Genomic DNA, 20,704 nt, shown 5'->3' with positions numbered 1-20,704 from the left:
AGGAAAATGAAGTTCACTCAGAGGTTGGGTATTCTTGATCTAAGCTTGCTAGGAATCAACCTACATTGCATTTACTCTAATACCTGCCTGACTAGAGGAGAAAGGATGAGTGGGCCAATAAAATCATTTTATGTAAATATTTAAAAATATTTTTTATAAATTGGTATAGTTAGAGTTCATCTTGACAATAATGGCTATCTGTTGTCTACCATGTACCAGACCCTTCCCGTTACTTATTGCATTTGACCAAATAACCCTGAGCAGTAGGAACATGTGCCCCTATTTTTACTATTAAGAACCTGAGGCTCCAAATAGTTAAGTAACATTCCCACTTTGAAGTGGTGGAGAGGAGATTCAAACCCAGGACTCTACCCTGAATCCATACATCATAAAGTTTCCCATATTGTTTCTGTTAGGATTATTTCAGATACAAGTCATGGAAAACCCTGACTCATGCTGGCTTAAATGATAATGAAGAAATTGATTATGTCACATATCAAGAAGTTCAGAGATGGGGTGGCTCCAGGAGAGGGGCACTTAGGGCTCCATCGCTGCTTCTCTTAGCTCTGCCATCTTCTGCATTGGCTCTGCCCAAGCTTGTGGCAAAGCGGAGGGAGAAATAATGAGCAAATGTCATACACAATTTCATCCAGGAGAAAAAAAAGGAAGCTACTCTTCCTTTGTCTCTCTCTTAGAAGAAGGAAAATTATACCTCTTTCCAGACCTCTCCTCATATCACAATGGACAGAATTCAGTGGTCATTAGTCCTTTGCTAAATCAACCAATCACAAGGGAATGAAGTTACCTTAGATAGCCTAAGGTAAGTAGCACGGAATAATTGGAAGAGCTCTGGACTAGGGGTCAGAAATCTTGGAGTTTAGTCCCAGTTCTGTCATCTAGTTAGTTATGGAAACTTCTTAGTTGCTTAGCCTCTCCTAGGTGTTACCTTTTCCTTATTGATAAAACTGGGCTGATGATTCCTGCCCTACTGATCTCACAGGGATGTGAAACAGGAATGAAGTAATGTCTCTAGAAGCATTCTGGAAACTGTAACACACTACTTAAATGTGTGTTATTGTGTCTATTAACATGGTTCAAAGAGAACTGTTAGTCACAAGATACTTTTTCAATTACACTCATGCATGGTGCTTGGTGATCATCAAGATGATAATGTAGAATTTTTAAGGCTTTGCCAAAGATTTAGCTAAATTTGACTTTTATGCTGGAAAATTAATAGTGCAAAAATAAGGGGAAAGTGTGAAATTTAGTACTTGAGAAAACCAATTTTCAAGCATGCTCATGAACTCCAATAGTATCTGTTTCTATATAGATAAATTATTTATGTTATTTTTTATATTCCTCAAAAAGCAAGTTTCCTAAGAACCTATTAAACAACTTTTCTCACTCCTTTATTTATACCGATTCAATAAACATATGTGAAATATTACCATGGGGGTGGGAATGGGATGCACACAAAAGAGAATTCAAAACAGATCCTGTCTAAAGAATAGTAGCTATCTGATAGGGAAAAATTCTGGGGAGAAGACTAGATAGAACATATCCACAATTAGCTCTAATAAAATGTATAAAGATAGGAAGAAGTGACAGGTAAAGTCCTAAGGTGTGAAGAGATCAAAGACTGTAAGAGTGCAGAGGGTTGACACATGGTGCCCAGCTGTGGGCTTAGGGAAGGCTTCAGGACAAGGTGTCATTTGATCAGGGAGTTGGAAGATTTGGACATGGGAATAGCAAGTTCACCTTGGCTCTACATTAAACTTGCTCTGAGGACTTGAATACCCAGCCAGAATGCATAAGCCTTGAACATAAACTGCATGAGAGATATAGCAGAAAATAAAAGTTGGAAAGATAGAGATTGCAGCTAGATTATAGAGGGGTTAGAATGTCAGACTGAGGAATTTGAACTTTATTCAGTAGGTGTGAGATAATAAGAAACATATACAGTTGGCCATCTGTGTCCAAGGGCTCCACGTTGTGTACTGCATTTACCATTGGCCATTGGTTGAATCTACGGATGCATAATGTGCAGATACACAGGGCTGACTAAGGAACTTGAGCATCTGTGGTATCCAAGGGCGGGTCCTGAAAACAATCCCCTGTGGATACGGAGGGATGACTGTATATTCTTCTCGGCCGCCATTTCCTGGCACAGAGCTCCTAAAACTCTAAGTGATAACAATACTAGGAGCATCTTTTGTTCTAATATTTGGTCTTTGACCCAGCTCCTGCTTGGTGTGGGAAAAATCCTCCACCCATTTGGTGACCAGAAGTGTCAGCAGTGAAGTGTTTTGTGTGAGGAGTAAAGGAGACACACAGGAGGAAAGACTGGGTTTTTTAATTCAGTAGGCAATGGGGAGTCAGTGAAAGTTTTTGGACAGTGAAATGAGTGCCTTCATTATAACTGTGCTTTATGAGGATTAATTGGGTAGTTTCTGAGGAGATAGACAGGAGGGGAGAAAGTGGAGGCTGAGAGACAAACTAAGAGTTTGCATGTTCAAGTAAGAGGTCATGAGAACCTGAACTAGATTGTGGGCGTTGGGATGGAGATGAGCTAATGGATGTGTGACATTTTGGTCAGAGAAACCATAGTTCTTGGTAATTGATATGAACACCAGTTGGGGAAGGGAGAGTCAGGAGTCTTTCTTTTGCAAATGACAAAAAGTCAACCCAAACTTGCCTAAATAAGGAAATTAATTTACCTATTCACTTAACTGAAAAGTCTTGAAAATTGGTGTGGCCTCAGGAACTACTGGCTTCCAGGGCTCAAATGATGTCATCAGGACTTGGGCTTCTCTACCACTCAGTTTTGTTTCTGTGTTGATTTCACTTTAGGGCAAACCCCAGAAGCAACTAATTTATATTTTCTGAAGATTAAATCCCGTGGAAGAGGGAGCTTGTCTTTCCCATCAGTTCCAACAAACTCCTGGACCTGCTTCCCACTGCACATTCCTGAAGCAATCTCTCTGGCTGCAAGAGATTATTGCAGGTTGGCATAGATGCATATCTGGTCTTTTAGTTTCTATTATTACTTTAATAATGTGTCCATGAAGACGGCCTAACTATAGGATACTATGAAACATTGCCCTGTGACCCAGATCAGATCTCATTCTGATGAACTGTTGCTAACCAAAAGACACTGATTCAGAACAGTGATGGCTCATTCTCATTCCATTTCATGAATTGCAATAATATTTTTAGGCAAATTTCTTGAGCAACGGGCACATAGTTGAACTCAAAATGAATAAAACCAAGACCATTTCTAGGGCAGTATTCAAACTGGGCAGTACAAATGCTACATAAGTACCAGAAAGATTTCAAGTCTGGGAAGGGGGTGAGAGTTGTCTGAGAGGACTGGACAAAGGAGTAACTATTGAATTAAGTCTTGAAGCAAGTGTAGGTTTTGCTTCAGAACCATCTAGGCAGGGCACTGAATGCCAACCAGATGTTGACACGTCATTTGGATTCCATCTGAAATGGGGTTATGACTCTAAAAATAACATGAAGCCATCTGCCTGATCTGAGCAGTTTTCTCTTTACACGGTACACGTGATGTCTAAATGGACATTCCTTTGGTAGAGAAAAGAATCATTCTGTGAAGGGAATCCGTCAACCCACAACGTGAATCTCTTGCCCCCTTATTTGATGGGTGTACATCCATTTTCACATCCTAGATTTGCTTTAAAGCCAGGTACACATACCCTGAACTGCATTAAGGAAAAAGTGAACCCCATTATGAGATTTCTAAATTCGGGCTCTGTTTTTATGAAGGAAAAAATGTCAATTTAAAAAATGTTAATGACAAAAATGCACCCTGAATTAAGTTATTACCAAAAACCACTCTACTGGGTGCACATTTTTAAACATATGGCAGAGCTGCTCTTTCAGATTTCCAGAATGATCATCATTCTGCTGATGCATGTTGTGTAACATGTAATTTGGAATGAGATCAAAAGTTTGAAAAGTAGAAAAGACACTCCGGGTGGAACACTTGACTTTTGATTCTGTAAAGCAGATTGGTGCTCTGGGCCAGCCAGAGCTGGTCATTCCAGTAACAATCAACAGGCCCTGCACGACTGCGGGCTTGCTGCACTATGTCAGCTGGATGTGTAAAGCCCGGGGAGCCTTCTGGCCCTCCTTAGGCTCGTTAGAGTCATCTTGAAACAAGTACAGGTGTTAACAACAAAACTGAGAGAAGACCCAGGTTGGAAAGAATCACTTTTTCCTCAATTATGCAGCTTTCTAACCGGGGACTGGGAAGACTGGAGGCAGCTGGAGGGGAAAGAAGATAATTTTAGTGATGTGTAGTCTCTTATTTGAGTGTTCCCACCAAGAAATAAAAAGGAGAAACCAGAGAAGGGAGATTGCATTTGGTGACCTGCACCTATCAGAGTGCCTGACATCTAGTACACGATGACAACCTGATGAATAAATGAATGAATGAAGGAGTGACTGGCTGTAGGAGTGGTAGAATGTGAAAAGTTCCCTCTGCCTGACTTTTCTGGGGGTGGGCCGTACTTGAGCTTTCCATGTGATGGCAGGATGGAACTGTCATTTTGATTACTGATTGGCTTGGGGACAAGAATTTATATAGAAAACTTACTCATCTTAAATCCTTACAGGGCCCAGGCAACTGCTTTCCAAACTTATTTTGACATGCTTCAAAGTATTTTCCCACAGAAAAGAAATTCCGGGAAAAGAATTCAGGAGACAAACCCAGTAAACAAAAAATGTCCAACCCTCTGTTGAATATACAACACTTCAAAACATTTTAAAGATGGAGAAATTGTTACTGATTTAACAATAGAAAACTAGAGAAACTATTTAAGGTCCACTGCCAAAGTGACACCTCCCCCAGCCCCCCCATATCTGTACTTGTCATAAGGCTAGGCTCTGGATGACATTAAATGCGGGAGGGAACATTTCGATGCACCCTGGAATACTCAGGCTGATTTTAGACCTCGCGAATCTACAGATGGGTGATAGAGAATCAGGATAATGCATTCTCTTCTTTTCCCACCACCCAATATTTTTATTTTTGTGGAGGGTCAGGTTCACAACTTCTAGTTATGCCATTAATTCAGAACATCAGGAATCAAAAAGTTTTGAGGAAAGGAAACATAGGAGGAAAAAGACAGAGGTATTTCAAGAATCAAGACGAGTCTGACGGATAGTGAAAGACCTTAACTGGAGCATGGGAAAGAACGTTCAAAAGCAAGTCTTGGTGCAGTGTGTATGTATGTGTGTGTGTGTGTGTGTGTGTGTGTGTGTGAGAGAGAGAGAGAGAGAGAGGGAGAGGGAGAGAGAGAGAGGAAGAGAGAGAGACTGAGATCGAAAATGAATTTCTGAAGGCCTTGTTCCAGTCTGGTTCAGAAGGAACTTGTAGGAGGCACACACATCCTTTTGGAAACAGGTGGCTCAATGATTAAGGTCCATGAGGCCCCTCTGTCTTTGCTCTGCAAGCCTGTTTGCTGTAGCAGTTTAATAACCTGCAGGCCTGCACCTGGTGTTCACAGACTTGTCCCTCATTGAATCTTGAGGTGTTGGAAGTTTGTGAGCTCTGCTTCTTTTGTACCCAGAAGGCCAGTTGGTGACTCAGTTGGCCTTCTCCACTCCCCACCCCTGGGGCCAATGTCACCAACTCTGTCCCTGGGGGCCCTAGTGACCCAGGGACTGCCCTGCCCAGTTCTCTTGTCCTTGTTCTTCTCAAAGATGCACACTTGAGCCATTTCCATTTTGAGAGTTTTACTGCTAATCACTCCTGCAGTGTTTTGGGACCTGCATGAGAATGATCAAGATGATTTGTTTAAAAATCCCAAAACTGTTCTCATAATATTCTGTCTCTTCATCTAGGTGCTGGTGCATTAGGTATATTCAGTTTGTGAAAATTCAGCAGGCTGTACACTTATGATATACTTTTCTGGTTGTATGTTATATTCCAGTGAAATGCTTTAAAAAATACCCCAAACAAATGGATCAGAATCTCAGGGGTTTGGGGTCTGAGAGTACATATTCTTACCAAACTCCTCAGATGATTCAAGTTTGAGGGCATTTGTGCTAAGGGGAATAAACAAAAGTTAAAGAAATTACAAATATTCAAAAACCATTATACCAGTGCTAATTGTGTTGTTTCCTGGCCTCCTATTTCAAGAACTCATTCCTGAATGCCTACTCCATAGGCTCATTGTTTTAGACCCAGGGTCACAATAGTTCAGTGATGGACCAGGTCCCCGCCTCCCTGCTGCTGAGGGACCACTGAGTTGACCTAGATGCTACCTCTGCCCGGGAGGAACCCACTGCCTCATCTTCATCATCACGCATCATGCATCATCATCAGGAGGTGATGAGCTGATAGTCATGATGCAGGCTGCCTAGTCCTGAGAGAGGGAAAGCACAGGGTGGTCTGGGAGCCCTGGGAAAGCCACCAACCCCAACCGTCCTCAGTGTGACAGTGGATCCCATAGACTGCTGGCTTTGGCTTCTAATCTTAGAATGGCGCTCTCTGACTTTCTCCCCTCCCGAAGAGCCCCATGCTTCCTTTCCCTGTCCACGCGATGGCCCCATCTCCAGCACTTGGGACTACAGGACATGCAGAGAGGAACAACAGGTGTCAGGAGAGGCCTTGTGTTGTTATGGTTCAGAGCACAGCTCTAGAGCCAGAGACTCTCAGTTCAAATGCCAGCTCAGCTGCTTACCAGCTGTGGGCATGATTATTATGGTACTCATCGAGTAGTGTCATCTACTTCTAGGTGTGGTTACTGTGGAGAATAAGTGGATTCATATCTATGTAGTGCTTAGAACAGTGCCTGGTATAGAGTTGGTGCTGTGTGTTAGCTATTATGACTGTTATTGTTATTGCAGTCATGTGTCACCTAACATTTTGAGAAATGCATTGTGAGGTGATCTCATCGTTGGCAAACATCATAGAGTGAACTTACACAAACCTGGATGGTATAGCCTACTACACACCTAGGCTATGTGGTACTAATCTTATGGGACCACCATTGTATATGCATTCCAAACATCATGTGGCATATGACCGGACTATTGTTATCGTTATTGTTATTATTTAGTCTACCATTAAATGTCCATTGATCTCAAGTGGATAAATTACGTTCCTGAGAATTTCTAGACAGGGCGATATCCATTTCAGTGGGATCAGGTCGCCCACAGGAATGATCCCCTTGAAACAATTCCTCCCAGCCTGTAGAGCAAATGAGCCAAACAGAAAAATACTTAATTCAAACAAAACAAAAGCATGATGATTCAACATGAGGAGGATGGGGAAAACATTGGTCACAGCCGTGAGGGCCTTTCCCATGGGCTGTGTCACCACGCTGGGGTGGAGGCAGCTTTCTCGCACCCCTGTCCATGCAGCTGTTAATGTTGCTCAGGGAAATATTCCTAACAACAAGACATTGGAATCTCGCAGTATTTCTGCTCCAAAACATTCAGTAGACTTGCATAAAGACCGTTTACTTTTCTCCTTCACCACTTAAGGACGTTCCTAGAAGTACCTTCTGTTACTGCCCATATTTCGTTGATGAGGAAACGGCGGCACATCCAGAGATGTTTAGCTACTGGCTCTAGGTCACAAAGGTAGTGAAGAGCGAAGTCAGGCTTTGCATTCTTGGCTCCTAACTCCAGTGGAGGTGTACACAATGAGAGAACCAGACAAGCAATACCTTGCAATTTATAAAGGTTGGCATGGAGAGGTTCAGGACAGAGGCAGAGCCGGGGACCCACGGGCAGCATGGCAAAATGATTCAGCAATTAAGAGTATGAGTTTTGGCACTGGATGAGTCTGGGTTTGAATGCTGGCTCTGTCAGTGTAGTTGACTGAAAGTTTTTGTCCCCTCAAAATTCACATCTTGAAGCCCTAACATCCAGTGTGGCTGTATTTGAAGAGAGGGCCTCTAAAGAAGTATTTTAGGTTAAATGAGATCATAAGGATATGTTACCGAAACCAAAGTAGGTTCCCTCTTGGTGAGTTAAATCAGACTCTCCACCAGAAGTAGTTGTCTCACAAAGTAAAGTACATTTGTGGCAAATAGGAGACCATGAGGAATCATTTCCAGAGTCATGGCGTCCCTGAACAACTGGAAGCAGGGACATTTATTTGGGATGGGGAATGAATATTCAAAAGGGAGAGGTGGGCATTCTCTTGCGCAGGCTCAGTTGGAAAAGATGCTTCCACATACACTGCAGGTTACGATAATAAGGCCTAAGCTACTCCTGGAGAGATCTTAGCATTAAAGATAAAGCAAAGCTCATAGGTGTACCTCTTGTGGTGAGGCTTGGTTTTGTTCAGGATGGTTGGTGATTGCATCTCCTTAACGTGACAAAAGGAAAAAACACAATTTGGGAAAAGTTAAAATATCCAAACTCATCCTGAGTTCCTCCGGGTAACTACTTGGTGACAGATGGGGCTCTGATCTAACAGGATTAATGTCCTTAGAAGAAGAGATACCAGAGAGCTGGAACTCTCTACTTGCAGGTGCTGAGGACAGGCCTTGTGAGGACATAACAAGAAGGCAGCTGTCTGCCAGCCAGGAGGAGAGGCCTCACCAGAAACCAAACCAGCTGGAACCTTGATCTTGGACTTCTAGCCTCCAGAACTGTGAGAAAATAAATTTCTGTTGTTTAAGCCATCCAGTACATGGTATTTTGTTATGGCAGCCTGAGCTGACAGTCGGTACTAGCCATGTGACTAGAAAATAACTCTTCTGAACCTCTGTTTCTTCTTCTGTCAAACGAAGATAATAGTAATCATACCTCATAAGATTGTTACCGTGATTAAACAAGGTCATGCAGTTGAAGGACATAGCCAAGGGACCAGCCCATAAACGTTAAAAAACCTTATTCATTCACCTTCTCTATTTAACAGATATTGATCGAGTACCTGCTTTCTGTCAAGCATTGTTCTGGGTGCTGGAAATCCAGTGATGACCCAGAGAAATAAGGTCCCTGCCTTCATGGAGCTCATAGTCTAGTTGGGAAGACAGATGAAAAATAAGGAAACAAATAAGATAATTGTGGGGTTGTAATAAATGTCATGAAGGAAATAATCAGGTGATAAGATAGAAAGTAATCCGAGGAGGCCACTTAAGGCATGGTTGTTGGGAGGGTCTCTCTGAGTAAGAATTGAGTTGAGACTGAAAGAATGAGAATGTCCCAGTCATCTGAGGAGCTGATGGACATGCATTCCAGGCAGAAAAAACAAGTGCAAAAGCCAGGTGGTGGAGAGGGCTTGGAGTGCTCCAAAGAAGGGCAGGAAAGGTGACTGCGCTCTGTGAATAAAAGCCCATGAGACTGGAGAGGTAGGCAGGAGCCAAAAATTGCCATATCCCATCGTTTTTTTTTCCTATGAGCAATAGACAACTATCAAATGATTCGCTTGGGGGGAATACATGGTCTGATATCAGTTTTAAGAGATCACTCTGGCTATCGTGTGGAGAATGGATTATGGGGGACATGAGCAGAAGCAGTGAAACTTGTTGTGGAAGAATTGACAAGAGTTAGTGATGGGTTTGAAGTGGGGGTGGGGCAAACGGAGGAATCAGGGATGACTCCTAGGTTCTAGCTTTGTGCTGTTAACTGACTACAGATGGGAGGACGGTGGGGAGACTGGGGAAAGACCAGGTGTGAGAGTCTCAGGGACCTCCAGAGGTTTGCAGATCACCCTTGGAGAACCGCTGACATAGGTGATGTAAGGACTAACAGGAATGCAGTCCTGAGGAAGGCCAGAGTGAATTAGGTGGAGAGCACATGTAAAGAGATTGAAAACTGATAGAAAAGTGACCGTTCTTCCATTTTAATAAGAGAGGAGGCAAGAAGATAGGTATGCATTTTATCGGAAGTGATTTGAAGCAGTTCCTCTCTGATTGCATGTATTTTCTCAGTGAAGTTTAAGTGAAGATCTTCGATTAAGAAGGAAAAGTGGTAAGGATAGATATGAGAAGTTTAAGGATAAAAAAAAGGAGCGAGCTACTTGCCTTGGAGAGTGGGGAATGAATTTTCTGGAGAAGCACAGTAAGTTTTCCAGGTTACTCATTTGAGGTTTGTGGCGTGAATTTAAAGAGAAACTAATTGGCTTAGTTTTATACTTTTTTTCCCCCAGGAATATTCAGCTGCTTGGGTGCAGGCACAGAAAAGGCAGATAACTTGGTGTAACAACGGATGAAGTTTTTCTAGGTGAGCATGATGGGGAGAAAGAGAGACAGAGAGTTGAGCAAAGAAGTTACGGGCGACTGCAAGGGAGCGATTGTTTAAACTGGATATTAAGAATGTGACGGGGGTGAAGGATAGTAGAAAAACCAGGGTCCAGTAGACTGGAAGTTTTGATGAGGTGGGTGTCAGGGAGTGGGATGTTTGAAATCAGGGTGGAGCTGCCACCAATGGCAAGGTCTAAGGTGTGACCATGGGAGTGGATGTTTGTGGTTGAGGAAGGTGAGAAAGGCAAGGTACAGAGAGGCCAGGGATTTAGATAGTTCTATTCGTGTGTATGTTGAAGGCATCCCAAAAATGACAGAGGTGGAGGAAGAGAATAAGACCTGGAATAACAAAGCCTTCAATGAAAGGAGGAGGATGAGTGTATAGTGACTGGAGGGGAGGACATTTGCCAACTATGAGCCATCTGTGTCATCTAAGACAGGAGCTGCAGTTTAAACTGCAACAGGTGCAAAGAAGATACACATCCTGTGTCCTAGCCCTCAGATAACTTGGTGTGAGAGAGAACAGGGCCTCAGGACACTGTAGGGGAAGTAGTGGGCTGGGGGAAAAGCCAGTTTTCAACAAGGCGAGGAGAAGAGGGAGCTGTCAGAGCAAGGAGGACATAGGGGAGTCTGTTGATCACAGATCTAGTTCCAGAGGGCTCTAGAAAAGGGTTTGGAGGAAAGTGAGGGGTGAAGGATTGGGTTGGATGACGGAAAATACACAGCACACGCCTTGACCTTCTGTGAGCTCCGGAGATGACCTGATGACTCTTCACACTGTGAACCTCAATGGGACAGCAAGAGAGAGGGCCATGAAGCGTCCCCCTTTCAGGTCAGCTTGGTATTATTAGGTACAGTTGTCATCACCCAGCTCATCTCCCTGCCTTTGGGCATAACTAAGTACAGATTGTCCTGCTTTCATGTTTTCCAGGAGAAAGTAATTTTATAATTTCTCTCAATACTGTGTTCCATGGTTTAACAATCAGTACCAAGAACACTGCCTGACACATGGTAGGTGCCCAGTAAGTGCTGTTTGAAGTTGTTGAATGATATTATAGTATCGAAATCTTCCTTTATCCCCTCTAATTTACTCATGGTGTAGTGCTAGTCCATTGTACTACTTTGACAAAATGGATCCCACAATTATTTTCCCATTTTATAATTTCCAGTATCACAGATAAGTTGTTCTATATAATCTTTTGCTCAAATGTTGATTCTATTGTTACTTAGTTGTGTCATATCTGTCTCTTGGGTCTCCTCAGCTAGATTTAAAATTTCCTCAAGGGTAGATACTGGCTTGCTAATTCTCTTCTCCATGACGTTTACTGTAGTGGAGGTGCAGAGCCAATATTTAATACTATTGAAAAAATGATAATTCTCTAATTCTTAAAATAATAAATACTAGTATGAAAATTCATCTATATTCCTAGACAGCCACTGAAATGTCCCATGAACTAACACATAACATCATATCCAGACTACCTGGGTACAAACTGTGGCTGTGTCCCTTACTAGCTGTATGACCTTGGGCAAGATACTGTCGACAAAAATAATCCATAACCAATCTATAAATGAAAGTTTGGGTGAGTTTATTCTGAGCTGAAATCTGAGGACCATGGCCCGGGGCCTTTCTTCCCGAAGGAAGAAAGGGCACCAAAGAAGTGAGGCATACAGAGTGGTTATATACACCCAACGAGGATGCTTTACATATGATTGAAATGTCCCTCCCACAATAGTCACAAGATTGCCCTGTCGGCACAGCGCTTGATGGACACAGCAGGTAGTGGGTCTGCTCTCTCAGAGGGCGTAGCAGGAGGCAAGCCTATTGTCTCAAGCTGGGTGGTCACAGGTGAGCACAGCAATCAGTTCCTAGCCTAAGGAAAGATGCTTAATCCTTAAGGGAATGCCAACATTGGGAGGGGGAGGGAAGTTGCACCTTTATCTCAAGGGCCTTTGTTCTTGCCATAGGAAATATCTAAAGCAGATATACAATGCATACTCAACGGCCTCGGTCAGGACCTTTTGGAAAGACAAGGTCAGGCCGAATTAGGTTTACACCAAATGGCTTCCTCATATTCTCCAATATATCCTATTGCTTGCCATTTTTATTTGTCAATACTTAATATTTCTGTCCCACAGGGTCCTTGTCTGTAAAAAGAAGACAGTTAAGCTATCACAAATTTGTTGTGATAAATAAATTAATATACGTAAAGTCCCTAGAACAATGCCTGGCACCTAGTAAACACTCATGAAGTGCTGCTGTTATTATTATTAGGCGTATAGTACATATTTGTGGAATACTTTAATAAATGATAAATAAGCTGGATCATCCATAAATATCAATTGGTCAACTCAATGGACTGTTATGACTGAACAGTTAGGGATGCCCTCTATAAATAAAATTTGATTCAATGTTTTAGTATTCTGGTAATTAAGGCAGGACCATATCTGTGAAGTTAGCACAGAAAAAGCAAGGCCTTCACTCTATGGAAGGGAGAAACGTGAGAAAACCTAGGAAGCTAAGTTGGGGCATCCTGAAATAGGGTCAGGGATTGCCGAAAAACGAGGGGGTCAATAGCAAGAGGCTGAGGGCTTTGGGAAAATTTGTTATATACAATTACAAAAAGAGAAAACGCTGCATTAAGTCAAACTCTATAGATGAATAGTCGAAAAAACAGACAACGCCGTTGTGCTGATTATTACTTCCTTCCGTTCACAAGGAGCCCCGAGCCCAGCAGTACAGACAATTAGGAGGTAATGAAGACACTATTGTAACTTTTGATGGAAAGCAGACTGGGGAGCACTTAGCAAACGGGAACTTTGCAGAATCCACTGAGCTAGACGTACGTTCTCAGGAATATTAGAAGTGGGTATTTGCATTAATGTGCCTGAAGTAAAGAAAAACCAAGGCAGCTCTAGAGGTCAGAACCAGAAAGGTGATATACTCTCAAGGGAGAATGTAGATCCTGTTTCATCAAGTAGTAAAATTAATGAAACAACTATGAAATTTAAAAAGTAAGCGTAGAGATTTTAAGAAAAAAACATAAGCAGAATTCAAGGAGTTTTTTCTTTTTTGAAAGAAAGCATGAAACCAAAGAAATTGCTTTTAAAACATTAGGTCCTCAAATAGGCAAAGGAAGAGATTATTACTCATTAAATGTGTCCATCTTTACAGTATTAGATATAGAACCCTTAAGCTGCCTTTAGGAAAATTTCAATTTAAAGGCAATGTCCTTTGGTTTTCTGGGTGGTGGGATTAAATGTGATGTCCGATTTCTTTTTTAACAGTTGGTGTGTTATTTTTGGAACAAAAAAAGCAAGTAAAAATTTACTTATAAAAAGTCATGTTGATTAAAAATTGACCAAAAGACCCTAAACAAAGGGGGATTGGAACTGGTTTGCCTGTGTTGGGGAAGAAGAAGGTGGGGCCCAGACGCTTCAGAAGCTGGCGTCAGATTCTGTTTTATTCCCTTTCTGCGTGTGTAATCTGGAAGAAGTCAGTGTGACACATATGTAATTTGCAGCTGACCCAGCATGGGGAGGCACGGCACGTATAATCAAGACAGAGAAACAACTGAAATCTGACTCAGAGATGCTGGAAATACCGCCTTGCCGTAATTTTAGGAAGGAGAGCAAACCTGAGACTGCACAACACTTAATTTGTAAACATCAATTGGAAATAGCTGTGGTACGGAGGAAAGGACAGACAGTGTTTTCGCAGTCAGAGATCAAGAGCTCAAATCCTAATTGCGTCTCTCGGGGACTGTGCAAACTTGGACAGCTCATTTAAACTCCCTGGGCTTCAATTTTCTCATCTTTAAAATTAGGATAATGAAGCCCCTCTCAAAGTGTTCCTGTGAGCATGAGCTGCTTTCTAAAGGTCTAGAAGGAAGTCCATTGTGATGATGGCAAAGGTGGTATTTATGTGAAACGCGATAGGGCAGTGGAAAGACAACAAATTTAGAATCAGGGAGACCTGAATTCATTGGAAGTCAAATCAGCTTTTCTTCTTAGCGGCTGATGGACTTTGGGCAAATCTGTCTCACTGAGACACCTATAAAAATGGTGTGTATCTATCTACCCATAGAGTTCTTATAAGAATTAAGTGAAATGATTTATGTGTACAGAGCCTTGCACAGAAAAACCTTTCAATGAGTGTTGGTTTCCCTTCCTCTCCCTTTCCTACATATCTCAGATAAACATGCAGGGCAAAATATGACTCGAAGTCTTTCCTCCAGGACTCACTATGCAGCTGAGAAGACAAGTAAGTAAGTAGCGCTGGGAGAAAGCATACTTTGGAAAGAGTAAAGCATATAATGCTATTTCTGGAAACTCAAGTGATTGATTCTCATGGAAGGATCATGAAAGGCACCATGGAGGAGGTGGATTTGAAGGTGGCTGCTTGAGGAAAGGAATTTTCCCAGGGCTGGAGGAAGAAGAAGGTGGATGAGTTGGAGGATCTTAGGTAGGCTGGTAGCACTGGCAAATAATGGCCAATATTATTGAGCACTGTATAGTTTTCTATTGCTGCTGTCACAAGTTACCACAAATTTAGTGGCTAAAGCAATACACATTTATTACGTCACAGTTTCTGTGGGACAGAAGTCCAACACTGATCTCATCCAGCCAAAGTCAAACCTGGGCTCCTTCTGGAGGCTCTGCGGAAGAATCCGCTTCCAAGCACCTGCAGGTATTGGCTGAGTCAATTCTTTGTGATCAGGTGTGGGACTGAGGTCCCAGTTTCCTTGCTGTCTGTCAACTTGGAGCCACCCTTAGCTCCTAGAAGCCTCTCTGTAGTCTTAATCTGTGGGCTACTCTGTTCTTCAAACATGGTAGTGGGTCCTTCTCATGTTTTGAATCTCTGATTTCTTTTTTTTCCTTTTTTTTTGAGGAAGATTAGCCCTGAGCTAACTGCTGCCTGTCCTCTTTTTGCTGAGAAAGACCAGCCGTGAGCTAACATCCATGCCCATCTTCCTCTACTTTCTATATGGGACGCCTACCACAGCATGGTGTGCCAAGTGGTGCCATGTCTGTACCTGGGATCCGAACTAGTGAACCCCCAGCCACCGAGAAGTGGAACGTGGGCACTTAACAGCTGCGCCACTGGGCTGGCCCCTAAATCTTTGATTTCTCCTGCTGCTGCATCTCTTCTACTTTGAGCCAAAGAAAGTTCTCTGCTTTTAAGGGCTCAAATAATTGTATTTGGCCCCCCCAGATAATTCAGGATATTCTCCCGTTTGAAAGTCCTTAACCTTAACTATATCTGTGCTATTTCTTTCTCAGGTTCCAGGGATTAGGGCGTGGATATTTTGAGGGACCATTCTCACTGCTGCAACACTTGCTATGGGCCAGGCACTTTGCTAAATGCTTTCCATGTTATCTCATTTAATCCTCTCAACAACTCTATGCACTTTAATTCTGTCAGTCTCTATGAGAGAGGAAACTGAGACCCAGAGATATTATTCAGCTTGCCCAAGTCACACAGTTAGGAAGTATAAGAGCCCGAATTTGAATGTAGGTCATCTGAGTCCAGTCCCTGTAGAGGACGTATGTCTTGAAGGAAAAGACATCACATTGCAGGACCTTGAATGCAAGGGTGAGATGAGTGGGTCTTTTTGTATGTGCAGCAATGCTCCATGTAATCATGTGGAGGGAAAATATCTAAAATATAGATACTCTGTGGAAGGTTGAATGGTATTTGGAAAGAATGGGTTAGAAATGTTCATGGGTAACAGGAGACAGATTAAAATTTTAATGAGGCATTGAATTGGTCTCAAGAAATTACATTCTTGGAAGGAATCCCAAGTGGTCTATCAAGGCACAGTGTGGAACTATGACCATGGAATAGATAGAAATACAAACGGTTATTAGGCTGGATTCTGGGAGGTCTCCAGAAGATGTGATGGAGCCTGAGGGTCAATCTTGGTTCATTTCATATCTCCACTAGTGATCTTGGAACGTGGGATCGTCATCCTTTTTTAATCAAATTCACTGAAGATAACAAAATGGCTGGAGTTACAGTCAGCAGAGAGGACAGAAGAAATGTTGACAGGAAATATTTCCCATTAAACTTGGGGGGAGTAAAACAAGGAATTCAAAACATAGATAGTCACTAAGATAAGGAGTCTGGACGAGCCACCATGATTTAAGAGGCCTACAATAGAAAGGGCAGAGAGGAAATCATATTGAAAGTCAGTGTGGTAGCTGGCCTGAGCATTGTTTCCCAGATGTTCAAATTTTTGGATGTCACAAACTTTGGTGCATTGGAGCACAGCTAGAGGGAGGCCCCTGGTCATACACTGTGCTGGCTTCCTGGTACCAGAGAGTAGGAGCAGTTTTGGGAGAAGCTGAGGCAGGGTCGCACAGGAGAGGGTGGGGAGAGAGGGATTAAAGGATGAATGTGCGTCATGGAGAGCAGCTGCACCTCCTCTTAACTTGCCGGCCTGCCCTCCCCACTCAGTTACATTATTCTGGACCAAGCCAAAGTGCAGAGTTAAGTAGCCCCTGTGTTTCTCCCGGAAAAACCTCTCGGGACCTCCTATATCTTCATTATGTCATTGCATGCATCAGGTTGGTCGGTAATTACCGTGTTACATGACTTTCTCCTCCTCTAAATGGTGAGCTCTCTAAGGTCACTTGAGGGAAACACAGGTTACGAATCCACAGAAATGGGTCTTGATCTTTTTAGGGGGGTCTCAGATTGTTTTAAAAATTTGATAAAAGCTATGGTTTTGTCGTCCCAGAAAAATGCGCAATCACACAAGTATTTGAATGCAATTCCAGAGGACTCATGAAGCCCCTGGGTCACCTTGGAACCCCCAGGGAATCTCCTGATCTATATCCTCCAGGTTAAGAACCTCTGGTTATAGCAATGGCAAATGCTTGACTCTCTTGCTGCAATCTTTACCACTCCCACTTCACCCCCGCCCCATGCTTCAGTGCCTTGGTAAACATTGCTAATTGATCACATGTTCTCCTGCTGAGCTTGGTTGTGGTTTCAAAAATCTCTCTCAGGGGCCAGCCGGGTGGCGCAGGGGTTAAGTGCGCACGTTCTGCTTCGGTGGCCTGGGGTTCGCCGGTTCGGATCCCGGTGTGGACATAGCACCACTCGGCCTGCCATGCTGTGGTAGGTGTCCCACATATAAAGTAGAGGAAGATGGGCATGGATGTTAGCTCAGGACCTGTCTTCCTCAGTGAAAAGAGGAGGATTGGCAGCAGTTAGCTCAGGGCTAATCTTCCTCAAAAAAACAAAAAATCTCTCTCAACCTAGTACTCTCAGCAGTGCTCCCAAGTTTTCCAAATGGCATCCAAGTTCAATCCTGGAAGTAAGAAGACAAGGTGAGAGAAAGACATTGAAGTCCAACAGGACCTTCTAGGTGGAAGGACTGGGGAAAGGCTGAACAGGATGAGGATGGAGAAAAGGATTATTGAAATAGGCACTAGATGCTTGGTGACCTAGGAGAGGCAGTGTAAACAGAGCTGTGGGGTTGTAGCCAGACTGCAGTGGGTTAAGTTGGTGGGCCTCTTTGAGTGTATTTTAATGCATTTCCTTGAATGTATTCTAAACGATCAGTCACTCGCATAGGGATATATATATATATAAGGATGTTTACTATGGTATTGTTAAAATAGTACTAGTACACATTAGAAACGGTCTAAAGCCCCAATATTAGGGAATTTTGTTAAGTTGATTTTAATGCATCTATATTACAAAATAATATTATGTTAGTAAAGACTCTTTATTTCAAGTAACAGAAACCTGACTCAAATTAGTTCAAGTGAAGAAAGATAAAAGGAATTTATTGGCTAACGCAACTGAAGAGTCCAGAAATTATCCGGCTTTAGGCAGGTCTGGAACCAAATGCTCAGATGACGTCCTCTGATCTTGAAATCTTTCTCTCTGTCTTTTCCCATGTTTCTCTCCTTCCCCTAGATTGGCTTCATTTTTAAATATGATCTCTCTACGTGGTGGGAAGGATGGCCCCCGGTGATTCTAGCATTTCTAGAACTCACAGTCTCCACAAGAGAGAAAACTTCCTGATCTTGGCATCCAGACCAGGCCACTCCCTCAAGAATCTTATTAGCCCTGTTTGAGTCACTTGCCCATACTTCCGCTTCTCTAGGCTAATAACTACTTCCCCAAAGATGTCCCCCTTCCCCAAAGATGTCCATGCCTTAATCCTTGCAGCCTGTGAATATGTTACTTCACATGGCAAAAGGGACCTTGCAGATGGAATTAAACTAAGAATCTTGAGATGAGAGATGATCCTAGATTATCTGGGTGGGCCCAATGGAACGAGGCTCCAATTACACTGAAAAAAGAAAAGCAAGTTATAGAACACAATCTAGAATATGATTTTATCTTTATTTTAAAATCTGTTTAACTTTATGTATATATATATGCATGGAAAATAGTTTGGAAGATATACTCCAAAATGATAACAGAGTTATTTCTGAGGGATTATGATAGTTGATTTTTTTTCCTTTTTGCAGTTTCTAACTTTTCTACCATGAACATAGATTACTTATGTAATTCAAAACTGTAATATAACACCAAGAGGTGAAGAAGAGGAAGCAGCCAGTAGAGAAAGATGGTGTTGTAAGTGGGAAGCATATTGAAAAAAAAGTTGTTTGGAGGCTGGTCCAGTGGCATAGTGGTTAAGTTCGCATGTTCTGCTTCTGTGGCCCAGGGTTCACAGGTTTGGATCCTGGGCACAGACCTGCACACCACTCATCAAGCCATGCTGTGGCGGCATCCCACATACAAAATAGAGGAAGATTGGCATGGATGTTAGCTCAGGGACAATCTTCCTCAAGCAAAAAAAGGGGAAGATTGGCAGCAGATGTTAGCTCTGGGCCAATCTTCCTCACCAGAAAAGCCCAACAAGTTGTTTGTTTATCCATTTATGTATTTATTTGCATGGGGAACAATGGAGTCTGTTTATAAGCTGAGGTGATGGGCCTCAGGGAGCTGAAGGAGAAGATGCATGACCACAGGGAAGATTCTGAGAGCTGGACTCTAGGACTGGGATCAGGGAACACCTCATCAATCCTGGGCCCTGGGCCTCCTGAAGTGGCAGGGAGGAGAGAGGAAAGGCTGAGAAGAAACGAGGAGGTTTTTTTTTGTTTGTTTTTATCAAGATTATGATAGTTTACAACCTTGTGAAATTTCATTTGTACATTATTGTTAGTCATGTTGTAGGTACACCACTTCACCCTTTGCGCCCTCCCCCCAACCACCCTTTCCCCTGGTAACCACCGATCAGTTCTCTTTGTCTGTATGTTAACTACCACCTATGAGTGGAGTCATACAGAGTTCGTCTTTCTCTGTGTGGCTTATTTCACTCAACATAATACCCTCAAGGTCCATCCAAGTTGTTGTGAATGGGACGACTTTGTCCTTTTTTATGGCTGAGTAGTTTTTAATAGAGGAGGAGGAAGTCATAACCTCAGTCTTCTAAACAAAGAAGGAAATGTGGGTGAGGGGGCTCGAGTGAGTTGGGGGCTTAAGAAAAGTGGAAACAGGTGGAAAATGTGCTCTGAGGAATGTGATGGGGAGCCAACCACGATCAGTGAGGCTTTCTGAGTGGCACTGAGGGCCCAGCTAAGATTAGATAACGGATTTGTAGTAAGCTAATCATGGCAGTTGCATGACCTTTTCCAGTGACACCGAGCAGCTTGGAAACAGACCACAAAGCCAGCAGAGAGAAAACAGAGAGTGCCTGACTGCACCAAGGCTTTGCATTATGGGCCAGAGGGCTCACCATTGGACCCCGGTGACTCTAACTGAGCTTCCTAATTCAATCCACTGATTGGGAACCCACTGCACTCCTCTGCCCTGTGCAGTGCATGCCACCATCTGGCGCCCAATTGAGTGTCATTATAGGGTGAAGTAAAAGGGAAAGCATGGTGGGGGATGGGGCTGGAGAGGTGGGCCAGGGCCTCACCATGGAGGACAGAGGAAAAGGGCCCTTTGAAGGAGCTTGAGAGAACAGGATCAGAGAAATAAAAAGAGAAACAGAAGAGAGTGTAGTCTCCTAAGTCAGGTTAGTCAAAATGTTATTAGAAAGCAAGAAATGATTGACAGCATCAAGTATCCTAAAGATGCCCAATGAGACCATTTCAAACATCTTATCAACAGACTTGGTAATTAGGAGATCATATATGTCCTTTGCCAAATAAGTTTGGTGGAGTAGTGGAAACTGAAGACAGACCACAAGGAATGGAAGGTAGGGGAGAAAGTAAAAAGAGCAAGTGGGAACCACTATCTGAGGAGTTGGGCTCAGTAGGAAAGAGAAGGGAAATGGAAGGAAGCGTGGATCAGAATTTCAAGAGAGGATGTGTATATTTAAGGATGGGAAAGATTCTAACAGGCTGTCAGGAAGGTCCAGGAGAGGAGGAAATTTTAAGAAAAAGAAAAGATAATGAATGGTGTGGAGCCCTTGAGATGGGAGGGGATGGATTTGAACAGGAGG

The sequence above is a fragment of the Equus quagga genome, chromosome 14 (genome assembly GCF_021613505.1).
Source record: "Equus quagga isolate Etosha38 chromosome 14, UCLA_HA_Equagga_1.0, whole genome shotgun sequence".
In the NCBI taxonomy this organism is placed as follows: domain Eukaryota; kingdom Metazoa; phylum Chordata; class Mammalia; order Perissodactyla; family Equidae; genus Equus; species Equus quagga.
The sequence above is the reverse complement of the archived record's forward strand: the minus strand, read 5'-3'. Positions refer to the sequence as shown.